Source organism: Eriocheir sinensis, unplaced genomic scaffold (assembly GCF_024679095.1).
Source record: "Eriocheir sinensis breed Jianghai 21 unplaced genomic scaffold, ASM2467909v1 Scaffold403, whole genome shotgun sequence".
In the NCBI taxonomy this organism is placed as follows: Eukaryota; Metazoa; Arthropoda; class Malacostraca; order Decapoda; family Varunidae; genus Eriocheir; species Eriocheir sinensis.
The window spans coordinates 275,001-290,274 of record NW_026111725.1 but is presented as its reverse complement, the minus strand read 5'-3'; the positions used below and the strand labels follow the sequence as shown (position 1 = coordinate 290,274).

The window sequence follows — 15,274 nt, the reverse complement described above, 5'->3', positions numbered from 1 at the left end:
TCACCTCAAACGATACAGGCACAGGTCACGGCGTTCTGTAGCCACGGGTCAGCTGGTTGTTACCCTCAGCCTCCCAACCCACTCCTTCCATTTTTCAAGGAAACCCATCACCTGAGGACACAACGCTTGGAAGAACATTTCGTGTAATGCAGTGACGACAGTGGCCGACAAAGTGCAGTGTGTGTGGCGCCGAGGAGGCAGGGATTGGCCTGAGTGGCAGAGCGTGCTGATAGGGCTGCTAAGTTTATTTATTCATTTATTTATTTATTTTTATGTGCTGCCTGTAGCGCCGGTAGGTCTCTTGTGGCCGGCAATAAAGTCACAGGAAAAAGGTCACAATTTCGGCTCGGAAAAAGTAAAAAAAGTCCTGGTACAATTTTGTCTAAGAAAGAAAATTAGGTAATCAAACAAAAATATACATAATTACAACATTATTCACATATGATGGCATTACATGTGTGGAAACATCACTTTTGTTCAATATCTTAAGCACAGTAAGGTAATCAAACAAAATATCTAAGTCAGATTGTTTAGCTCAGATTGAGAACAGCTCACAGAGTAACGTGGCATTACGTGTATATTCAGTGTTCTCAATGCTGATAATTAAGACGAATATTCCAGCCGACGCCACGAGGAAACTCTGCCACAGCCTTGTGGTTATCCCGTCGAGTAACACACGTTGCGAAGGCGTTCTAATAGCTGCACACAGCGTCGACGAACTCTTCTTTGACGGGTTTGCCAACAGCATCCTGCTGGATAATGGTGCTCACTGCCGCTTCTTCACGTTGAAACCATTCAATGAAACGCCAGATTGAAGGATGGTAGTGACCAACGAGGTTGAAGAACATATTATTCCACCCTTCGCATATGTTGTTGGTACGGGCATTGTTGTTCATGTTGGCGTCATGCACATTCCATAGGTGAGGGCCATAGGCATCAGGGCCTCACTGGACATGACAAGTGGCTGCTGCATCAGTCGAAAGGAGCCACTAACATAAGTACAACAGAAGAACAGGAGCAACTCCTCGGCTTCCGGTGGATCTTGCGGAATGACAGTTATGAGGCTCGTACCGTCATCACTGTCCTCTGGGGCCATAAAGCTGGAGGATCAATCACGCCACAAAACAAACGAAACTCAACACTGGTGTTATACCGCGTTCCCAAACACAGTTCCACGATCTTACGCCAAGAGGACTGCGTAAGATGATTAAAAAAACCTTTGGCGAGTAGCGGTCTTTTTTTTCCACTTTTTGTTGCCCTTGAGCCGTCTCCTTTGTTGTAAAAACAAAACAAAAAAACCCTACGGCTAACGTAACACTGATGCTTGACGAAGACTACCACCACCATCAACAAGAACAATAACAATACCACCACCACCACCACCACCTTCAACACCCACCACGGAGCAGAACCACCCACTCCTGCTCGCCAAGTCTCGGTCAATAAAGGCATAAAGGTTTCCGTGTTTCTGCTTCACCCTCCCGCCAACACCGCCACAAAAACGGAATTCAACGCCGAGCAAGAAGGAGGTTCACGGCGCCTGCCACGTGACCGCCACCTGCACCTGTCTCACACCTGTCTCACACCTGTCTTACACTGTCGACATGCGTGGCGCCCTTGTATGTTGTCGGCCTTTGATGTTAATACCCTTGGGAACGGGGCACCAAACAACACATATTTACTTTTCAATGCTGAGACCCGATGAGTTTGTGTGTTTATGTAGGAGCAGGAAAACGAAGATTCTGAGCGGCCTGGGGCTGGCGGTAAAGATGACGACTCATATAATAATTATAATAAAGTAAATAGACAAACATGAAGAAGACGAAGTACAGGAAGATTTTTTCGGGGAAAGAGGCATAGAAACGAAGGAAGCTGAGAAGTATAAATGGAGACGTATGTTAATAATAATTCTGTAAACTTTAGGAGACGAAGATGAAAATAAGATGAAAGATAAAAAGTACAAAAGTATCAAATAAAGAGAAAGAGGGAGGGGAAAAAAATAACCCCGGGGCACTGGTCGGGTGGGTATATGACGCAATGCCCAGGTGGCCGCCTCGCACCAAGGCCAACGAGAGGGTAGGCTTTGCTCGCACACGCTCCCAAACTCTCGACAGGCATGGACCGACGCGCCCTGCTGTTTGCTCTGCTGTGAGTGTGTGTGTGTGTGTGTGTGTATGTGTGCTGCACGGGTCACAGTGCATCTGTAACCCCTGGTCTTCCCTACCTCCACCAGGGTGTGCAGCGCCTTGCTGGTCACCACCGCCAAGGCCTCGCCGGTGCCTGAGCCTGAGCCTGAGCCCCGGCGCGGTTCCTACACAAGACCAAGACCCCGACCCCGACCCTACTTCCCGCCACGTGAGCATATTCGGGGTCACGGCGCACACTTCCTCGTGATTCACGTTCCTCGCTCTTAGCTTTGACTCATTTCCTTGGCTCTCAGGTCGGCGTTGTCAGACGCTGCCATCCCTCACACCAACTGTTTCCAAAGGGCGTAAACGGGAGGAGTCGGATTCCAATGAGTGTTTTTTAAAGATCATGGTACAGAATGAGGGTCATATTACCACCAGGGTCACAAAACTACCCCTGGAAATACCCCAAACTGACACGAAAGGCTTGTTAAATACGTGAGCCTCGGCGTCGAAACGTTTAAGAATATGATCCTCAGCCCCGCGGGTGGTGCTCGTCCTCTGACGCTCTTCCTTCCCTCAGGCTGCTTGTGTGTCAAGGCTCCCTGCCCGTGCTGACCTCCTCCACCGTGACCTGACCTTCGCCATGCCGGCACGAACACCGCCAACGGACCACGGACACCTCTCACTTTTATTCTTTCATAGTATTTACTCCTCAATAAAGGACAAAGTATTCGAAAAAACTGTTCTAACACGAGCATGTAGGAGTGTGGTGAACGTTGTTGGCATATACATGTTGCTTCTCCTCCTCCTCCGTCTCCGTCACTAATGCAGACCTTCCCCATTTCCTAACCCCTCTCAGGCTGTGTGTGCGTCACCTACCCGTGCAAATGCTCCAACATTCTTTCATCCCCTTCACTGGTAAATCTGGAACAGCCTTCCTTCGTCTGTATTTCCTCCTGCCTATGACTTGACCTCTTTCAAGAAGAATGTATCAAGACACCTCTCCGCCCGAAATTGACCTCTCTTTTGGCTACTCTTTACTTTTGTCTATTATGGGATCGGCGAGTAGCGGTCTTTTTTTTTGCACTTTTTGTTTTGCCCTTGAGCCGTCTCCTTTGTTGTAGAAAAAAAAAATACGGATAACGTAAAACTGATCCCTGATGAAGACTACCACCATCATCAACAATAACAACAATACTCCCACCACCACCACCACCACCACCACCACCCACCACGGAGCAGAACCACCCACCCACTCCTGCTCGCCAAGTCTCGGTCAATAAAGGCATAAAGGTTTCCGTGTTTCTGCTTCACCCTCCCGCCAACACCGCCACAAAAACGGAATTCAACGCCGAGCAAGAAGGAGGTTCACGGCGCCTGCCACGTGACCGCCACCTGCACCTGTCTCACACCTGTCTTACACTGTCGACATGCGTGGCGCCCTTGTATGTTGTCGGCCTTTGATGTTAATACCCTTGGGAACGGGGCACCAAACAAACACAGATTTTCTTGTTCAGCGCCGAGACCCGATGGGTTTGTGTGTTTATGAAGGAGCAGGGAAAACGAGGATTCTGAGCGACCTGGGGCGGCGGTAAAGAGGACGACTCATATAATAAAGGAATAGACAAACATGAAGAAGACGAAGTACAGGAAGATTTTATTCAGGAAGGAGGGAGGGGGGAGCGAGGCAGAGAAACGAAAGAAGAAGAGAAGTAGAAATGGTGACGTAGGTGAATAATAGTTTTGTAAACAGTAGGAGACGAAAATGAAAATAAGATAAAGATAAAGTACAAAAAAATCAAATAAAGAAAAAGGGAGGAAAACCCTAACCCCGGGGCACTGGAGTCAGGTGGGTATATGATGCAATGCCCAGGTGACAAACCCACACACACGCTGCCAGACTCTCGACAGGCATGGACCGACACGCCCTGCTGTTTGTTCTGCTGTGAGTGTGTGTGTGTGTGTGTGTGTGTGTGTGTGTGTGTGTGTGTGTGTGTGAGACTAAATCCAAAGAGAAAGAAAGTGTGTATGAGCTACAAAATATAAAAATTATTTTCATATAATTGTTTTAACTGAATTTTTACAAATTTATGCGAGTGTGATGCAGAATTTTCTCAGGAAGATGATGTTGTCTCGGTTTTCCTTTGTAATGAATAGTGTGGTCAGAAAACCGGGTGGGAGTGAGGCGTGTGAAGCCGTCGGTTTTGGATGAGCTGGTCACACCCGCAGCCGTAGGGCCACGTGCAGAGGCGTCATTTGCCGGGCCTTGGCGCCAGAGTCTGATATGTAAGTCTGTGCTTTTTATCAGTGACTCTTTGCCTGTGACTTTTTACTTGTGACATTTTTCCGTGACTTTTTTTTAACCTGGATTCGGTCTCTTGAGGTGCCTCTTGGCCCCAGCCCTTAAAGGCAAAGACGAGAACTGTTTCTAGGGACTGCCGTGACATGTGACTTGCTTGGTCCACGCTGCCCCCGGTGCTCCACTTGAACAGAAGTCGCTGAAGATATTGCTGATTGAAGATCCGGGCAGCATGTGCTGAATATTCCGCCACTCGACGTAAAATATCAGCGAGTTTTGGTTGGACTCTAACCTAGGTCCACGAGCTCGCCACGCGCGCACGCTAGTCACTCGGCCACCGCCTCCCCAGACAACCCGATTATATGGCTGGGGCGGCTGCTGGCTACGGGGTCTGCGGGAAACCCATCCATCAGGCGCGTCTTGACAAACAGCACCTGGCACCTGGCGCTGTGTCCAGGCGGGTATAAGAGGCGGCGAAAATGGAAGTCCCAAACATTCGCTGCTGACCCACGAGATGGAGCGACGCACCCTGCTGGTTATGCTACTGTGAGTGTGTGTGTGTGTGTGTGTGTGTGTGTGTGTGTGTGTGTGTGTGTGTGTGTGTGTGTTGCACGGGTCACGGTACATCTGTAACCCCCGGTTTTCCCTACCCCCTCCAGGGTGTGCAGCGCCTTGCTGGCCACCACCGCCGAGGCCTCGCCGGTGCCTGAGCCTGAGCCTGAGCCTGAGCCCCGGCGCGGTTCCTACACAAGACCAAGACCCCGACCCCGACCCTACTTCCCGCCACGTGAGTGTGTTTGGGGTCACGGCGCACACTTCCTCGCTATTCACGTTCCTCGCTCTTAGCTTTGACTCATTTCCTTGGCTCTCAGGTCGGCGTTGTCAGACGCTGCCATCCCTCACACCAACTGTTTCCAAAGGGCGTAAATGGGAGGAGTCGGATTCCAATGAGTGTTTTTTAAAGTTCATGGTACAGAATGAGGGTCATATTACCACCAGGGTCACAAAACTACCCCTGGAAATACCCCAAACTGACACGAAAGGCTTGTTAAACACGTGAGCCTCGGCGTCGAAACATTTAAGAATAGAATGGTGGTGCTCGTCCTCTGACGCTCTTCCTTCCCTCAGGCTGCGTGTGTGTCAAGGCTCCCTGTTACTGCTGACCTCCTCCACCGTTACCTGACCTTCGCCATGCCCGCACGAACACCGCCAACGGACCACGGACCACGGACACGGAAAACTCTCACTCTTATTCTTTCATAGTATTTACTCCTCAATAAAGGCATGCAAATTTCCTGTTATGTGGCGCCTTATTACCCTGTGCTGGGGGGGGGTGGGGGGGATGGAGGCAGGTGGTTGTTCCTCGCCTTTGGGTGGTTCACGGGGAGTCAGGAGTAACGACGCGACTCCCTTCTGAGGAGAGGCGGGGGAAGGAGGAAGGGTGGAGGAACAGCCGCAGGGAAGTAGACGTACTGATAAAGAGCTGAAGTGTGGGCAGTTTTCTGCTCACATGATTGTTTAGACACCGTTTCTGGCACCATGAGTTTGCTAACTGGCTCGCATTGCGTCACATTACCGTTCAGGCTCTGTCTGATGTTAGGAACCTCACTTTGGGAGGTGTTCCCTCAGTTGTTCAGTGTTCTGTGTGTTCTAGAAGGAATACATAATTTATCGCTGTAGTGAACCCCCGTAATAGTTCAGATAAGAGTGTTCGAGCGGCAATTCCTTATATTTCTTACGTTCCACCTATGGCGCCGGTAGGCTTTCTTGGTGGGCCTGGTGGTCGGCCCCAGCCCGTAATAGCGCATGCAAATGTTTTAGAGTGGCGCCATTCCGCTTCGTTCATATTGTTCCCCGGAGTTCATTTCAGAATCCCTCTTAGAGTCCGGGTTGATGGATGGTCTTGAGGGTGGCATGTGGACAGACTTAGGCCATTGGGAGATGACTGAATATTGTCAGCTTGTAGCGGTGGGTGAGGTCGAGCCAGGGTCCTTGCTCATCCTGCCCACACTTTAGCTCTTTATCACTACGTCCACTTCCGCCGCGCCCGCACGCTAACCACTCAGCCACCACCTCCCCGATAAGTGGCGATTATCTATCTATCTCTCTGGTTAGTTAAAAGACTTTAGGTTTTGTGTTTTTGATTTGACGATGGGATACTCGTTATGTCCAATTACAGCGAATGAGTGTAGAGTCGCCGCCGCCGCACACCAAGCGCCCTTCACCGTCCAAGATCTAAAGAAAAACACCACCCTTCTTGGGGTCTCGAGCCAGGTTTTTTTGTCTCTGAGGCGGTGGCGCGGAGCAGGCCCTACACATGCCTCATGCGGCCTAATGAGCGCCACGTCGTTCCTTGCAACACACTGCATACCTGCCTATCATGAGTGCTGTCTGCCAGTGCCCAAAATACAATCGCCGAAAATCTGTCTGAGGGAATGAAGGAGAAAAAGAAAACTGAAGAAGTGGACGACGGTTCCTGGTTAAGAACGGCGTTGTGTCCCCGTCAGGTGTGTGTGTGTGTGTGTGTGTGTGTGTGTGTGTGTGTGTGTGTGTGCTACACGGGTCACGGTGCATCTATAACCCCTGGTCTTCCCTCCCTCCTTCAGGGTGTGCGGCGCCTTGCTGGCCACCACCGCCGAGGCCTCCCGGTGCCTGGGCCTGAGCCTGAGCCCTGGCGCGATTCCTACATAAGACCAAGACCAAGACCAAGACCCCTACTCATTTCCTTGGCTCTCAGGTCGGCGTTGTCAGACGCTTCCATCCCTCACACCAACTATTTCCAAAGGGCGTAAACGGGAGCAGTCGGATTCCAATGAGTGTTTTTTAAAGTTCATGGTACAGAATGAGGGTCATATTACCACCAGGGTCATAAAACTACCCCTGGAAATACCCCAAACTGACACGAAAGGCTTGTTAAACACGTGAGCCTCGGCGTCGAAACATTTAAGAATATGATCCTCAGCCCCGCGGGTGGTGCTCGTCCTCTGACGCTCTTCCTTCCCACAGGCTGCGTGTGTGTCAAGGCTCCCTGTCCGTGCTGACCTCCTCCACCGTGACCTGACCTTCGCCATGCCCACAGGAACACCGCCAACGGACCACGGACCACGGACACCTGTCACTTTTATTCTTTTATTGTATTTACTCCTCAATAAAGGCATGCAATTCTCCAGCTACGTGGCGACTCAATACACGGTGCGGGGGTGTGGTGGGGGGGGGGGGCGGAAGGGAGGGAGGTGGTTGTACCTCGCCCTTGGGTCTTTCACGGGGAGTCAGGAGTAATGACGCGACTCCCTTTCGAGGGGAGGCGGAGGAACAGCCGCGGGGAAGTAGACGTGCTGATAAAGAGCTGAAGTGTGGGCAGTTTTCTGCTCACATGATTGTTTAGACACCGTTTCTGGCACCATGAGTTTGCTAACTGGCTCGCATTGCGTCACATTACCGTTCAGGCTCTGTCTGATGTTAGGAACCTCACTTTGGGAGGTGTTCCCTCAGTTGTTCAGTGTTCTGTGTGTTCTAGAAGGAATACATAACTTATCGCTGTTGTGGACCCCCGTAATAGTTCAGATAAAAGTGTTCGAGCGGCAATACATTAAATTTTTAAGTTCCACCTATGGCGCCGGTAGGCTTTTTTTGTGGGCCTTGTGGTCGGCCCCAGCCCGTGATAGCGCAGGTAAGTGTTTTATATATATATATATATATATATATATATATATATATATATATAGAGAGAGAGAGAGTGGCGCCATTCCGCTTGGTTCACATACTGTTCCCTGGAGTTCATTTCAGAATCTCTTTAGGAGTCCGGGTTGATGGATGGTCTTGAGGACGGCATGTGGATAGTTGGGCTATTGGGAGATGACTGAATGTCAGCTTGTAGCGGGGGGTGAGGCCGAGCCCGGGCCCTATAGGTACCCCGGGAACCCGTGCGCTAACCGCTCAGCCACCGCCTCCCCGATAATTGGCACTTATCTGTCTGTCTCTCTGGCTAGTTAAAGGAGTTTAAGTTTTGTGTTTCTGTATAAACAATGAGATACACATCATATGTAGTCACAGCGAATGAGTGTAGAGTCGCCGCCGCCGCCGCCGCACACCAAGCGCCCTTCACCGTCCAAGATCTAAAGAAAAACACAACCCTTCTTGGGGTCTCGAGCCAGGTTTTTTTGTCTCTGAGGCGGTGGCGCGGAGCAGGCCCTACACATGCCTCATGCGGCCTAATGAGCGCCACGTCGTTCCTTGCAACACACTGCATACCTGCCTATCATGCGTGCTGTCTGGCAGTGCCCAAAATACAATCGCCGAAAATCTGTCTGAGGGAATGAAGGAGAAAAAGAAAACTGAAGAAGTGGACGACGGTTCCTAGTTAAGAACGGCGTTGTGTCCCCGTCAGGTTCCTGCGCAAATCATGAGCTTGTCTAGGGTGTGCAAGTCCCGCCGTGTGATGCATATCAAGGTCACCCTAACCTGTGTGTGTGTGTGTGTGTGTGTGTGTGTGTGTGTGTGTGTGTGTGTGTGTGTGTGTGTGTGTGTGTGTGTGTGTGTGTGTGTGTGTGTGTGTGTGTGTGTGTGTGTGTGTGTGTGTGTGTGTGTGTGTGTGTGTGTGTGTGTGTGTGTGTGTGTGTGTGTGTGTGTGTGTGTGTGTGTGTGTGTGTGTGTGTGTGTGTGTGTGTGTGTGTGTGTGTGTGTGTGTGTGTGTGTGTGTGTGTGTGTGTGTGTGTGTGTGTGTGTGTGTGTGTGTGTGTGTGTGTGTGTGTGTGTGTGTGTGTGTGTGTGTGTGTGTGTGTGTGTGTGTGTGTGTGTGTGTGTGTGTGTGTGTGTGTGTGTGTGTGTGTGTGTGTGTGTGTGTGTGTGTGTGTGTGTGTGTGTGTGTGTGTGTGTGTGTGTGTGTGTGTGTGTGTGTGTGTGTGTGTGTGTGTGTGTGTGTGTGTGTGTGTGTGTGTGTGTGTATGTAATAAAACGGTTTATTGAGAGGAAGGATTGCAGCCCTAGGGCTAAAATTTACAAACTACATGGGCAAAGTAATAATAACAATAATGAGAGTCATAATAATAGTGATAATAATAGTAACAATAATAGTAATAATAATAATAATGAAAATGCTGATATTTACAGCTTCTGTTGTCGAGGGGTTCACATGTAGTTGATTAGCCTGACCATCGCGGGCACGGCGCTGTGTGTATGTGTGTGTGTGTGTGTGTGTGTGTGTGTGTGTGTGTGTGTGTGTGTGTGTGTGTGTGTGTGTGTGTGTCCGTGTGCGTGTGTGTGTGTGTGTGTGTTGTCATGAGGAGCACGGCAGGAGAAAGGGGCCGCCCTGATGACACTTACGTAGAAGAGTCGGTTACGGGCGGGCCAGCCCTGGGCGGGGAAACCGCTGTGGACGGTATCTGTGGGAAAACCTCGGTGCCGACGTGTGTGTAAGGCAGGCAGCACCTGGCACCCGGCGCCGTGTGCAGGTGGGTATAAGAGGCGGCAGAGCAGGAACTATCAAACGACAGACCCACGACAGTCATGGAGCGACGCACCCTGCTGTGTGCGCTACTGTGAGTGTGTGTGTGTGTGTGTGTGTGTGTGTGTGTGTGTGTGTGTGTGTGTGTGTGTGTGTGTGTGTGTGTGTGTGTGTGTGTGTGTGTGTGTGTGTGTGTGTGTGTGTGTGTGTGTGTGTGTGTGTGTGTGTGTGTGTGTGTGTGTGTGTGTGTGTGTGTGTGTGTGTGTGTGTGTGTGTGTGTGTGTGTGCGTGCGCGCGCACCAACAGCTAACAAGTATCCTCCTAACCTGGCAGGGTGTGCAGCGTCCTGCTGGCCGTCACCACCCCCGCCGAGGCCTCGCCGTGGCGAGAGACACGCTCCATATACAGGCCCCGACCCTTCCCCAGGCCCCCGAGGATTCCAGGTGAGGCCCTGCCCCAGCCTTGCCACCTGTAGCAGGAGGCGATGTGGGGGTTTGTGTAGCAAAACACAACGACACTAAAATCAAGTCGCTAATAACACCACAAATCCTGAGACTCTGTAACACCACCACCATCAGGACAAAGTACACGAAAAGAATTGTTCTAACACGAGCAGGCAGGAGTGTGGTGAACGTTGTTGGCATATACATGTTGCTCCTCCTTCTCCTCCGTCTCCGTCACTAATGCAGATATTCCCCATTTCCTAATACCCCTCAGGCTGTGTGTGCGTCACCTACCCGTGCAAATGCTCCAGCTACGGCTAACGTGACACTGATGCCTGACGAAGACTACCACCACCATCAACAAGAACAAGAACAACAATACTCCCACCACTCCCACCACCACCACCACCACCACCACCAACAACAACAACAACAACACCCACCACGGAGCAGAACCACCCACCCACTCCTGCTCGCCAAGTCTCGGTCAATAAAGGCATAAAGGTTTCCGTGTTCCTGCTTCACCCTCCCGCCAACACCGCCACAAAAACGGAATTCAACGCCGAGCAAGAAGGAGGTTCACGGCGCCTGCCACGTGACCGCCTACCTGCACCTGTCTCACACCTGTCTCACACCTGTCTCACACTGTCGACATGCCCTTGTATGTTGTCGGCCTTTGATGTTAATACTCTTGGGAACATAAGAACATAAGAACATAAGAACGTAGGAGTCTGCAAAAGGCCGGTAGGCCTGTACAAGGCAGCTCCTTTGAACCTAAGCTCCCGTGTATCTAACCCCACCTAATATCGCTCTCCATGAATTTATCTAATCTATTTTTGAATGTGACAGTTGTATTGGCACTCACCACGTGACTGCTCAGCCTATTCCACTCATCCACCACTCTGTTAGTAAACCAATTTTTGCCTATGTCCCTGTTGAATCTGAATTTATCCAGTTTAAACCCATTAATTCGTGTCCTACCCGGTTCTCTTACCAACAAAACCTTATGAATGTCTCCCTTATTAAAGCCCTTCATCCATTTATAAACCTCGATCATGTCTCCAAGCACCCTTCGCCTTTCTAGAGAATGCAAGTTTAACTGTTTGAGTCTTTCCTCGTATGGCAAGTTTCTCAACCCCTGAATCATCTTAGTCATCCTCCTCTGCACCGATTCTAACATTTTGATATCCATTCTATAGTAAGGTGACCAGAGCTGAACCGCATAGTCAAGATGAGGTCTAACTAATGCTAAATATAGTTTGAGGAAGACTTCGGCGCTTCTGTTGCTTACGCTCCTTGAAATAAATCCCAGTACCCTATTAGCTCGATTTCTAGCTTGAATGCATTGTGCCCTTGGACGGAGATCAGAGCTCACTAAGACCCCTAAATCCCTCTCGCACCCAGACCTGCTTATGAGAGTGTCATTTAAGCAATAGTTATGTGAGGGGTTGTTCCTACCTACACTCAGAATACTGAACGGGACGCCAAAGAACACATTTTCTTGTTCAGTGCCGAGACCCGATGAGTTTGTGTTTATGTAAGAGCAGGGAAAACAAGGATTCTGAGCGACCTGGGGCGGCGGTAAAGAGGACGACTCATAATACAGGAATAGACAAACATGAAGAAGAATATGTACAGGAAAATTCTTTTTCGGGTGTGTGTGTGTGTGTGGGGGAAAGCGAGGCAGAGAAACGAAAGATGAGAAGTAGAAATGGTGACGTAGGTGAATCACAATTCCGTAAACAGTAGGAAACCAAGATGAAAATAAGATAAAAAATAAAAAGTACAAAAAGATCAAATGACGGGAAATAAGGAGAAAGAGGGAGGGGAACAACTTAACCCAGGGGCACTGGTCAGGTGGGTATATGATGCAATGCCCAGTTGGCCACCTCGCTCTCTCTCCCAATCTCTCGACAGGCATGGACCGACGCGCCCTGCTGTTTGTTCTGCTGTGAGTGTGTGTGTGTGTGTGTGTGTGTGTGTGTGTGTGTGTGTGTGTGTGTGTGTGTGTGATGCACGGGTCACGGTGCATCTCTAACCCCTGGTCATCGCTACCCCCCACAGGGTGTGCAGCGCCTTGATGTCCACCACCGCAGAGGCATCGCCGGTGCCTGAAACCAAGCCTCGGCGCCCTGGCGGTGGCGGTATCAACACGAGTGAAAATCCAAGAACCTTACCCCCCAACCCAGGTGAGGGTCTGCCAGCCGTGCCGGGGGTTGTTTAAACTTCTAGTTCACCACTCCCTGTTTTGATTTCAGTTCTTGGTTCCTCATTCTCAGTTCTGGCTCCTTAGGTTCGAAGGCCCAGGGTAGGTCATGGCCACACTCTCACGCTCTTCCCCTCCGCAGTCTGTCTGTGCTTGCCGCCCCCCTGCACGTGTTCACCCCATCCACCTTGACCTGACCCCGCAACGCCCGCACGAACACCGCCAACGGACCACGGACCACGGACAACTCCCATCTTATTCTTTTACTATATTTACTCCCCAATAAAGGCATGCAGTTCTCCCGCTATGTGGCTCCTCATTACCCTGTGTGGGGACGGGGGACAGCGGTGGGTCCAGGGCCTGGCAGGACCTGGTGGTGACGAGGGAGTGCCTTTGTCACGGACCCTAACACCATCATCAGGGAAACTGTAACAACACACCAGGAGATCTGTAAATGTACAGCGCTGAGCGCCGGGCACTGAACCCAGGCCTCGGGGATGAAGGCGGAGCACCACACCCACTGAACCACCGGCGTGCCACGGGACCACTGCCAGGTTAAGCGTCCCGGTAAGTTGCTTGTGATATCAACGGTTTTTACTGTCAAAGGTTTTGCTTTACCTTGGCACCATTACACTGCCAACCTGTTCATGTGTGTTCTCATGAGTGTGTTGCCTTCGCGTACATGTCTACGCCCCACATGACTGTTGCCTGCACACACATCTTGCTCCTGCAGGCACTTGTTCTGCTCCCCACCCACCGCCCGCCACACTCCATATGCCAGACAAAAGTGCACTTCGTAGCCCGACCTTAGTCTCTCTCTTCATTACCCACGCCCTTCAGTCAATACCAACGACAACACGCTGCAATAATCTCTCTCTCTCTCTCTCTCTCTCTCTCTCTCTCTCTCTCTCTCTCTCTCTCTCTCTCTCTCTCTCTCTCTCTCTCTCTCTCTCTCTCTCTGTCTGTCCGTCTGTCTTTTTGTCTTTTTGTCTGTCTCTCTCTTTCAGCTTGGTCGGATAGATGGGAGATGCCCTTTAACGTAGACAAGTGCCAGGTCCTTCAAGTTGGAACGAGGAATAAGAAGTTCGAATACGAAATGCGCGGCGTTAAACTCAAAAGCGTTCAATGCGTCAAAGACTTGGGGGTCAAAATCGCGTCAAACCTCAAATTCTCACAGCAATGCATCAATGCAGCAAATAAAGCGAACAGAATGTTGGGCTTCATTAAAAGAAACTTTGTATTCAAGAATAAAGATGTAATACTCCCGCTCTACAACAGTTTAGTCAGACCCCACTTGGAATATGCGGTACAGTTTTGCTCCCCACAACATGCAAAGGATATTGCTAAATTAGAAGGTGTTCAGCGTCGGGCAGCGAAAATGATCCCTTCCTTGCGCAACAAATCCTACGAAGAAGGCTTTCTACCCTTAACATGTTCTCTCTTGAGAAACGTCGCCTCGAGGAAAACTGATCGAATGTTTTAAAATACTTAATGGTTTCACGAATGTAGACAGATCAACATTGTTTATGATCGATGACAGTCTGCGCACGAGGAACAATGGCGTAAAACTCAGATGTAGACAAGTAAATTCAGACTGCACCAAATTTTTCTTCACCAACGTTGTAGTGCGAGAATGGAATAAGCTTCCACCATCAGTGGTCCAGTGTAACACGATTGACTCCTTCAAAAATAAGCTCGACCGTTACTTCCTTCAACTTAATATCAACTAGAGTAGAAGTGCAACGTTTTGGAGTCTTCTGATTAATGTAAAATCACTTAGGGTTAAGGACAGACCCCCAAGTCTGGACCATGGGGTCTAATGGTCTGATTTTCTGTAAATCTATGTAAATCTCTCTCTCTCTCTCTCTCTCTCTCTCTCTCTCTCTCTCTCTCTCTCTCTCTCTCTCTCTCTCTCTCTCTCTCTGCACAAACTTCCTGCCTTCACCTCTCGGCGCTCTGTACCTGCCACGGGTCAGCTGGTTGACCCTCGCCTCCCTCCCCAACCCCTCCTTCCATTCTTCAAGGAACCCATCACTCCGAGGACACAACGCTTGGAAGAACATTTTGTGTAATGCAGTGACGACACAGTGGCCGACAAAGCGCAGTACGAGTGTGGCGCCGAGGGAGGCAGGGATTGGCCTGGTGGCAGAGCGTGCTCGACGCGCTACCCGAGTAAGTATTCCCGAACAACACGATGATATGCCCGGGGCGGGGCCGCCGCTGTCCACGGTGTCCGCGGGAAATCCATTCGGCACGTGCGTCTTGACAAACCACCTGGCACCGGCGCTGTGTCAGGCAGGTAGAGGCAGCGAAATGGAAGTCCCAAACATTCCCTGGTGACCCACGAAATGGAGCGACGCACCCTGCTGGTTGTGCTGCTGTGAGTGTGTGTGTGTGTGTGTGTGTGTGTGTGTGTGTGTGTGTGTGTGTGTGTGTGTGTGTGTGTGTGTGTGCGCTGCACGGGTCTCGGTGCATCTATAACCCCTGGTCTTCCCTCCCTCCTTCAGGGTGTGCGGCGCCTTGCTGGCCACCACCGCCGAGGCCTCGCCGGTGCCTGGGCCTGAGCCTGAGCCCTGGCGCGATTCCTACACAAGACCAAGACCCCGACCCCGACCCTACTTCCCGCCACGTGAGTGTGTTTGGGGTAACGGCGCACACTTCCTCGTGATTCACGTTCCTCGCTCTTAGCTTTGACTCATTTCCTTGGCTCTCAGGTCGGCGTTGTCAGACGCTGCCATCCCTCACACCAACTGT

The 15,274-nt window shown here is 50.6% G+C and overlaps 6 long non-coding RNA genes across 7 annotated transcripts in view; 5 read left to right on the top strand and 1 right to left on the bottom strand.

Annotated features, from left to right (window-relative positions):
* Positions 1-1,286: 1,286 nt before the first annotated feature.
* The window catches only part of LOC126992123 (uncharacterized), a 17,247-nt gene continuing 3,259 nt past the window's right edge, over positions 1,287-15,274 (bottom strand). The window contains exon 2 of the long non-coding RNA XR_007746229.1: positions 1,287-1,575. This is a non-coding gene — a long non-coding RNA (uncharacterized LOC126992123). The remainder of the gene's footprint in view (positions 1,576-15,274) is intronic.
* LOC126992125 (uncharacterized) lies at positions 1,972-7,424 on the top strand. The gene is made up of 3 exons (XR_007746231.1): positions 1,972-2,148; positions 2,234-2,440; positions 7,166-7,424. It is a non-coding gene; the product is annotated as an uncharacterized LOC126992125 (long non-coding RNA).
* Positions 4,811-5,727, top strand: LOC126992121 (uncharacterized). Its single transcript, XR_007746227.1, has 3 exons — positions 4,811-4,974; positions 5,088-5,215; positions 5,557-5,727. It is a non-coding gene; the product is annotated as an uncharacterized LOC126992121 (long non-coding RNA).
* Positions 9,812-15,274, top strand: part of LOC126992120 (uncharacterized) — an 8,566-nt gene continuing 3,103 nt past the window's right edge. Inside the window, exons 1-3 of one of the 2 annotated variants that reach the window (XR_007746226.1) lie at positions 9,812-9,965; positions 10,205-10,314; positions 10,589-10,818. This is a non-coding gene — a long non-coding RNA (uncharacterized LOC126992120). Of the gene's footprint in view, positions 9,966-10,204; positions 10,315-10,588; positions 10,892-15,274 lie in introns of both variants that reach the window. The other variant, XR_007746225.1, reaches the window with a different exon arrangement.
* On the top strand, positions 12,221-13,265 carry LOC126992124 (uncharacterized). Its single transcript, XR_007746230.1, has 3 exons — positions 12,221-12,265; positions 12,379-12,503; positions 12,663-13,265. It is a non-coding gene; the product is annotated as an uncharacterized LOC126992124 (long non-coding RNA).
* LOC126992122 (uncharacterized) overlaps positions 14,830-15,274 on the top strand; it is an 833-nt gene continuing 388 nt past the window's right edge. Inside the window, exons 1-2 of the long non-coding RNA XR_007746228.1 lie at positions 14,830-14,900; positions 15,028-15,149. This is a non-coding gene — a long non-coding RNA (uncharacterized LOC126992122). The remainder of the gene's footprint in view (positions 14,901-15,027; positions 15,150-15,274) is intronic.